The following is an 8326-nucleotide window of genomic DNA, read 5'->3' as shown; positions in this document are numbered from 1 at the left end:
AAATGAAGCCTAATCAGTTTACTAGATAAATGCCTGCTGTCAACATTAAAGTTGAACTAGTTGTCACATGTCTGAGTGAGGTAAATTTGTTCTCCACATCGGACCTATCCCCTGGGGGAGTTGCAGTCACAGTCATGGTTGGTTGGCTTAGCCCAACCCTCTAAAGTGTCCAGCAGGCAGCTGATGAAGGTTTTCATTCATCCAGGTGGACATGTCTCAAAGTTGAGTTATAGCATCTGGACTTCATGTCTTATTCTAGAAAACATTACTACATCAGTCTGTCAAGCAGGTAAGCAATGGGTCCCATTTTGAGCCTGCCCCCAGCCTTGGCGTGGACTCTCCACCTCGAAGCCACTGAGCTTGTTCCCCCAGTCAGGTCCAGGTTGCACAACTAGTTTGTGAGGTTTAGGACTGGCTGTGTAGAATTGTCAAACTTTACATATAAAATCAATGTACTGTATACCCTCCAATAGCTGCCCTGTGGTTTATTCCAAAAATGACTCGTACGGTGCAGACGCAATGGTGATGAGTAAACAGGGTTCATTTGGCTGTAAATACAGTACTGTCTTTACAGACACAAAAAGGTAGCAACAAAACTTCATTAACATTTCAGGATTTAATTAAATCCTCAGGACAACAGTACGTTGTTATTAAAGTAGGATTTGGTATTACCAATAGATGTGTGCTAAAGGTTGCGGGGGCGTCTTTGGATATTGTTGTTTATTATAGACCGGCGCTCAAAGAAGACAGACTACTATTGGGGATTGTGAACTTTTTATCACGACATCTTTTCAAACTTGACAGCGACATCAAAATCAGTTGGACCACTACTCTAAGAAATACAGTACATGTACTTTAATTCCAAAAACTAAAGAGTGAGTTAGAGAATTATTTGACGCATGTTTTTCAAACTGATAGGGTAAAACAATAAATCCTCAACTCTACAACAGCCTTATTGAGCGTCTTACGGTTACTCTCAGGATCTTTTGACAATTTAAAAGTCTGTCTTTGTCCTCTTGTGCAGCAAACATGGCTGCCACCTTGGGGTCAGGAAACCTGCTTCAAATCAGTTCAATAAACATGCCATTTGTGCATATTTTAATGATGTCACCACTAAGAACAGAGCAGATGTCCATCACAGGAACTCAGGATCTCAAACAAAAAAATATATCGTTTACAAAGCATTTGCAAGCAGTCACAATCTTTGGTTTAAACTTCATTACTATCAAATTTGTAAAGTCCATCTTCTCCTAATGTTTTCCTATTTAATTTTTCCTTCTAAATCTAAAAGAAGATGCTCATTCTGTCAGTTTTTCCAGCTCGCTAACAGACATCTGCTTTTCAACTGCAGCCGTGACATTGTTACAGCTCCAACTCTTATGATCTTTGCAATAGAAGCGGCAAGTTGTATCCATAAAATGTCAGACATCCAAAGAGTGCCACTACAGTTACAGGCACATTATGAATGAGCAAGTTGTGCTTATTTCCTCTAAGCTTTGATTAAAGAAGACTTCAGATGTACAATTCACGACGCGAGGGTACCGCTGCGTTGGTAGTCCGCTTTCCAGATGCTGTGTTTATCAGGACCAGTACACATTTTGGCCAGGCTCACAATGTTAAGATTTTCCATAAGAGTGCTGCCAAACCTTCAAGTAATAATTGTGCTGGATGGAAACTCAGCTCGGAAAAAGACGTGTAGGGAACCAGTGGAATTAGTGTGCGTTTGTGTGTTTGCATAATATTTGTGTGTGGTACAGAAGGAAGATTCATCTGTAAAGATTGTGCATTATCCCAAGAAATAAATTATTTTTTTCATTAACTCAAGCTGAGGAGGAAACAACCATTACTTTTCCAGCCCTCGTGTCTGCATGCTCCATCTGGCTGCTAATGCCTCTTTTTAATATGCTTGCTCATGCATACAGCAGACATTAGATTTTCTTAGGCAGCAGAAAAGGAGGCTAAGGTGAGAAGGATTCTTCCCTTTGGCTTATAAGACCCACAGGCGAATTCTTTGCATATTTGAGAAGGGAGCTCCTGGTGTTCAGAAAGGCCCATAATCTGCAGCAGGACACAAGTGAAGTACTCTCTGAGTGTGTGTGAGGTAAGAACATCCACTGGGAAGATCTGATTTAGAAGTCAGATGAACCTCTCTGAACCTTAAGAATGAATTTTCTAAATGACCATTTCTATCAAAATGTGACAAAAGTAGCATCAATCGATGTCGTTCTAACTGCTGAGATGATGTCACAATCTCATCTAAGTACTGTTTTTGAACTTTGACTGAGACATTTACATGATAACTAATAATAATAATGGATTGGATTTATCTGTGCTTTTCCAGACGCGATAAGCGCTTACAATGTGTCCATTATAAATTCACTCCTCATTCATGCTTGGTGACGGTAAGTTACTAATGTAGCCACAGCTCCCCTTGGACAGATTGACAGGGGCGTGGCTGCCAGTTCGTGCCTACAGCCCCTCTGACCATCAACCGGGACATTCATACACATTCACACACCAGTGGAGCCACACTGGAGGCAGGGTGGGTGAAGTGTCTTGCCCAAGGACACAACAACAGTTGACTGGGGGGAGCGGGGATCGAACCGATAAGCCTTTGATCATTGGTCGACCTGCTCAACCGCCTGAGGCACTGCCGCCCCTCCATTTGTAATTTTAGTAATGTTTAGGTGTTATAATTGCCACCTATACATCAGTTAGTATTGCAAAAGAGATGACTTTGACCCTGTTATGGCACAAAAAATGAGATGTTTGTCTTAATTACTTAGGAGTAGTCTACTTCACTGGAATGAAAAATAAAAGGTTTATGTGGAGGGGAAGACTTATTGAAAGAAAGCCTATAATACGCATTTTTTGACAAGATGTTCTGCAGTGTTCTTTATATTGGGAGAAACTGCATTTAAAATCCTACAATTTTTAAACTTACCATAGTTTTAGTCCCTTAAATCAAACCTGATTATGCGGCACAAAATCAGTAGATGGAGAATGAATGGTTTATTTTTACCCGTGCATGAAGCAAAATAAAAATTGGATAATGTGAATAAACCACATGTCCAGTATGCCAAACAGACTAGAGGCAGGCAATTGGCCAGAGAGGTTGATGGGAAGATTTTTTAGTGAATTGTATTGTTTCTCGTGATTGCCTCATTTATTTGCAATAATCAGCCGTTAGAGAGAGTTCACGATGACAGATGAGTCAAACTTTATCCACAATAATCGCAACATTGTTTAGTTGTAACACGTACAACACAAAACAAAACTCTTACTTTTTCAGTTCCTTCTGTTTAAGCACACCCATAGCAAAGCAAAACTGAAGATGAGATCTCGTTTCTGTCACATTTACGTCTCCTAGACATAAATGAGAACTGTTTGAGACTAAACTGCTTTTCTCATTCTTCTCAAACATTTCTCCTGAGAAATAAGTCTCACAGTGAGCACTGTTTGAGATCTCAAAATTTTCTCACAACTGTCTCTTCTCCAGATCTCAATTGAGAGAAAAATGAGCCATATTATGTTGCGCTCAAGTATGTCTCAATTTGATATCCTTACTTCAAATTCCTATCTCAGTTATGTCTCAGTGAAAGACATCAATGGTTCTGTCTCTCGTTGCTCAATAATTTAGATCTTGTTTTAGCCTTTTTTTTATTGTCTCAGCAAAAAGAAAAATTAAAGTAGTACAAGCCCTAAAATGAGTCTCATGATGACACCATTACAGTTCATCTCTAGAAAATAATATTTTTTATTTTATTTATGTTCAACTTAAAAAAGTTGTTTATTGCTTACATATTTATATAACTTAATTACAATTTCAAGAAAAAAAAGTTAAATCATTAAGACGGTCATGTCCTCAAAAGACATATTTTTGAAACTTTTTAAAAAACATGAAATTTCAAGACAACGTTGCAGTGTCGATTTAATAAACTTTCTTTTTGACTGCTAAGATAAACATAAATGAACAAGAATGTATGTTGGGTTAATGATGCTAGGTTTAGTTAAACACAAACACACGCATGCACTGGCACACATACGCATACACGCACTAGTGCATATACGCACCCTTATATGTTGGTGGGTATAAAACATTTAACACATTGATGTCTGAACTAAATAAAGGACATTTGGGATCATATTTGGATCACCTTAAAGTGAACAAAAAATAGATTTTACATTTGAAACAAACAAATAAAATACACAAATAAAAATAATCAAATTAATAAATCAACTTTAGGGCGGTACAGATTTATGGGGTTCAGTTTGAGTTAATTTATCTTTGTCTTTAAAAATCACCCTTCATGCAGCCTTACAAGCTGAAAATATTTTCTGTTTTCTTGATTTTAGTCTGCATCATATTGAACAGAAGCCTGGAGTAACGCGATTTGAATTTTAAACTGTATCACAGCCTCACTTAACACAGATTTCTGATTGGCTGATCACGGTGGGAGGGAAAACTCTGTGGTTGACGTCACCAACGGGCCGGAATCTGCAAGCGGGAGAAGTGCAGAGAACGAGAGACTTTTGACGACCGTTTGTCGTATTTTTTCTGCGTTTTAACAATCCGTGTGATGAATCTCCAACATTTTTTTTGCTTGTCTGGAAAAGATTCAAGTAAAATCTTTGAAGTTTGCACGGTAAGTTTGCGATTTCTTCCCTCCAACTCTGAACTCAGTTGAATGCTAAAGGTGTTTTAAGCTAGCTCCGCCAGTAATGCAGACGTCTGGGCTACTCGCGGTGGCTTTGGCTGTATAAGTAATTATTACTTTTTACAAAGGTTTACTTGTGCTTTTTGTAATAAAAAATAGAGACATTGGAGAGTTATTTGCAGTGCAGAGTTTACAGAATGAGCCTCGATATTTTTCCAAACGCGTGAGTGCTAAGTAACTGTTGGAAGACATTTTGCTCTTCAGTTAAGGGTCTGCAGGGTTCATCCCATTCACAGTGTGACGACACCACAGTCCATTATTCCAAACTTCAAAATGTGCAGTTTCACTGTATGTTCAATTTTTACGCTGTAAAAAGCTTTTATCTTGTTTAAAAGATCATCTTGCAGACGTTTGGCCTGGCATGCCATCTTTTGAAACTGGTTATGGACATGTGTTTAAAGTAAAGTCATCATTAACTGCTCACATGTCTAGAAAGCATAATCTGAAAATGTAAGTATGCATATTAGGGAAACATGTTCTCAGCCCTCTGTCAGTGGTGGAGATGTTTAGAGAGCACAGATGTAGCTAAGCCAACAAATGTCAACACTGATATGTACGAGGACTTTAGTGAATCATAAATCATATTTAAAAACCTTTCCAGATCTTACTTTGTGCTGTATAAAATGTGTGTACATGATGTTTTTTTCCCCTCTCTGATTCAAGGTGATCTAAATACACGTGAAAATGAGTGTATCAGAACCCATGTTCCTCCACACTGCCATTATGGAGGTCCTACCAGAGCCACAAAAGACATCCTGGAAGAACACTTGCAGTCCATTGGAATAAATGGAGTTGTATGAGGATCTACGATTCATAGAAGAGGCTGACTTGCTGCCAGCTTTGAGACCTGTTCAAGCCCTGAAACGTCTTGCTCTTTGGAAATTGAAATGTGAGTCTCAAACATTACAAATGAGTTTTTGTAATGCACAGAAGTGGATATGAATATGAATGGGTAACACACTGACAGTACAGTGTAAACTTAATACACTTATACTGTTTGTTTGTTTTTTGTTGCAGACCAAACGCCAGAGAACAGCACATCGTCATCTGTTGAGACCTCACCAACACTATCATCATCACTTTTGTTATAGTCACAGAGGAGTTCGTCATCCACATCTTCCAGAAGCCGAGGACTGTACATACATTGACTGGGAGGACAGCTTTGAAATTCCATGGAGTAAGTTTTCTGAGGAATTTGTGCAGTCTTTGGAGAGTCTTTGGAAAGAGACCTGACCCAAGACTAAGGAAAGAAATGGTTTGCACTCTTGTTGCAGAAATGATGAAAGCAAGACGTTTTTCCAAACTCTAAAAGGCTGCAGATGATGCGGGGAGAGCAGAGTGGCTGCTCAGAAGAGATGAGATGTTAAAGAGACGCTCTTTCTTCTGCTCTGCTACTTTGAGGAGGATGCCATGTTCTTGTAGAAGATGCAGACGAGGTCCAGCTGCAGCAGGTGCCGTTGACTCCAACTGTTATTGTATGTGGTAAGTAAAGTTTCCAGTGTTAAATTATTCTAAAGGTTTTGTCTTTGTACACTGTACATGAGTGACATGTTTACTTCATCCATTGTTCTCTCTTTAGGACAGTCTTTCTTTTCCCCAAGGAGGTTCATGCTCAGTTGGGACCGCTCCATCGTACACAACAACATTGCAGCACTGTGCCTGATGTTCAGAAGCTACTTCTGCTTTAACCGTCATTATCCAACTGAGCTGGCTTCAACCCTGGAGTTTCTGCAAAGGTACATATTTATGAGTGCTGTCATGCGATTCATTTTTGGTTGTGGTTAGTTAATCATGACCTGCAGTTAATTATTCTTATTAATCTTGTATTAATCTAACTCAGGGCTGCTCATCCCTGGTCCTTGAGATCTACCAGCCTGCCTGATTTCCAGCTGATTACCTGGACCAGGTGTGTTCATTCAATCAGTATGTGGAGACATCTGGTTGAGCTGATCAACAGCTAGCAGGGCTTGGGGATCTGGAAAACAGTCAGGGTGATGGATCCCAAGGACCAGGAATGAGCAGCCCTGGCTAACCTAAAATTTAGCTTTGAAAATCCTTATTTTGGGGTAATTTGATTTAAATAGTAAGATTGTGTCACATTAAAAGAAATAAAATACAATTTAAAGGGTGGCTTTATGAAGTTTTCCAAGTATAACAGACTTTTTTCCAATCTTTACTTTTGTACCACTAAGGGGTAATTCTTCAGTCTCAAACAGAACAAAGACCTAAGCCAAAGTGCTCTAATTTAAAAAACTAATGGAAATATTCTGAACAATCCAAAAAATATTGACCACAAAATTCTTAATGATACCATAATATATATTCGTTGAAATATCTTATTCCACAGTTTGCTGTCTGACACGATCAGCCCTCAGCGTCCCAATTAAGACATGGTTATTATTTTTCCCTTGTTAAGAGCCAACCATGCAAAATGTGACTTGATCATTTCTTAAATGTTTGATCTGGACTGTATCATGAAAAATGAAATGAAACAGATTTGAACCTTATTTGTTAAATAGTTAATGCCCATAGAATGCTGCATTTCAATTCTTTTAACTGAAACAGATGTCCTCTCAAGCGACGTGTGGCTGCTTTTAGGGATGACAGAAACGTAATCTTATGGTAACATTATGCAGCTGCTTTTATAAAACTACAGTTTGCTTCTAGCTTGAAGAGTTATCTTTGTTTGTTATGTGCGGTCTATTATCAATTTGTTCATGCCAGATTTTAATGTTCTTGTCTTACAGCTGATGTCCTGAGATGTGCCACTCTACCTGGTTGGGAACAAATTGAAGAGGCCAAGCTCAAGAAAGCCGTTGTCAACAAATGTAGGGCAGAGCAGGTTCTAAGGCCACTGCTTTGATCTACAGTATGCGGACTGGTTTCTCTTCCATCTTTTTTCTTATTTTTTATCTTAATTTGGTTCTCAAATTGGTTCATGGATTTGATAGTCTGCAAGTTTCAGAGAATGTTTTTATCAGGTACTTTTTTACGTGGTTACATAATCTTGTTTTTTCCTTGTACCTCAGCAGTGATGTCAGTGTGTTTGTTGTTTAAAATATGGAAGTTTTCTTTACCATCATGTCAGCCACATTTAGTACGCCACAGTTCATGTACTTAATGCATTTAATATTTTAAAAAGTGTTTAATACTGCTACCACAATTCAAATGCTGTACTGATGATGGTGCTGCCCAAATAAAGTGTAAAGCATTTACATTTCTAGTATTGTTTTTACTGTTACTGTATATCAGTGGTCTCCCATCCTGGTCCTTGAAGGTCACTGTTATGGATGTTTTAGCTGTTTTCCTGCTCCAACAGATCTGCTGCAGTGGTTGAATTGCCTCCTCAAGTTCTGCAGGAGGTGGTTAATCACCTGTTGATTCACATCTGGGGAGCAAAGAAACATCTAAACCCTACTGGATGGTGGCCCTTGAGGACCAGGATTGGCTACCACTGCTATAAAAATAACTTCTCTTTTCTTTCTCAAATACATCTCAAATATCATTCTCATTAACGGCTTTGGTAAGACATTTAAGAGAAATGATTAAGACATGAAAGAGACATCAGACAGACAACGATGAGATCTCTTTTAGGACTCATTCTTCTC

The 8326-nt window shown here is 38.7% G+C and overlaps 1 long non-coding RNA gene across 2 annotated transcripts; it reads left to right on the top strand.

The window, feature by feature from the left end:
* The first annotated feature begins 4469 nt into the window (after positions 1 to 4469).
* On the top strand, positions 4470 to 7933 carry LOC111948359 (uncharacterized). 2 transcript variants are annotated; one of them, XR_013659324.1, is made up of 7 exons: positions 4470 to 4646; positions 5382 to 5607; positions 5736 to 5895; positions 5993 to 6200; positions 6298 to 6454; positions 6559 to 6624; positions 7466 to 7933. It is a non-coding gene; the product is annotated as an uncharacterized LOC111948359 (long non-coding RNA). The 2 variants fall into 2 exon arrangements; XR_013659325.1 differs by lacking the exons at positions 4470 to 4646; positions 6559 to 6624.
* Positions 7934 to 8326: the final 393 nt, after the last annotated feature.

The sequence above is a fragment of the Oryzias latipes genome, chromosome 12 (assembly GCF_053564925.1).
Source record: "Oryzias latipes strain Hd-rR chromosome 12, Olatipes_Hd-rR_3.1".
Lineage (NCBI taxonomy): Eukaryota > Metazoa > Chordata > Actinopteri > Beloniformes > Adrianichthyidae > Oryzias > Oryzias latipes.
Note: the sequence above shows the minus strand (reverse complement) of the source record. Positions and strands in the feature narration are given on the sequence as shown.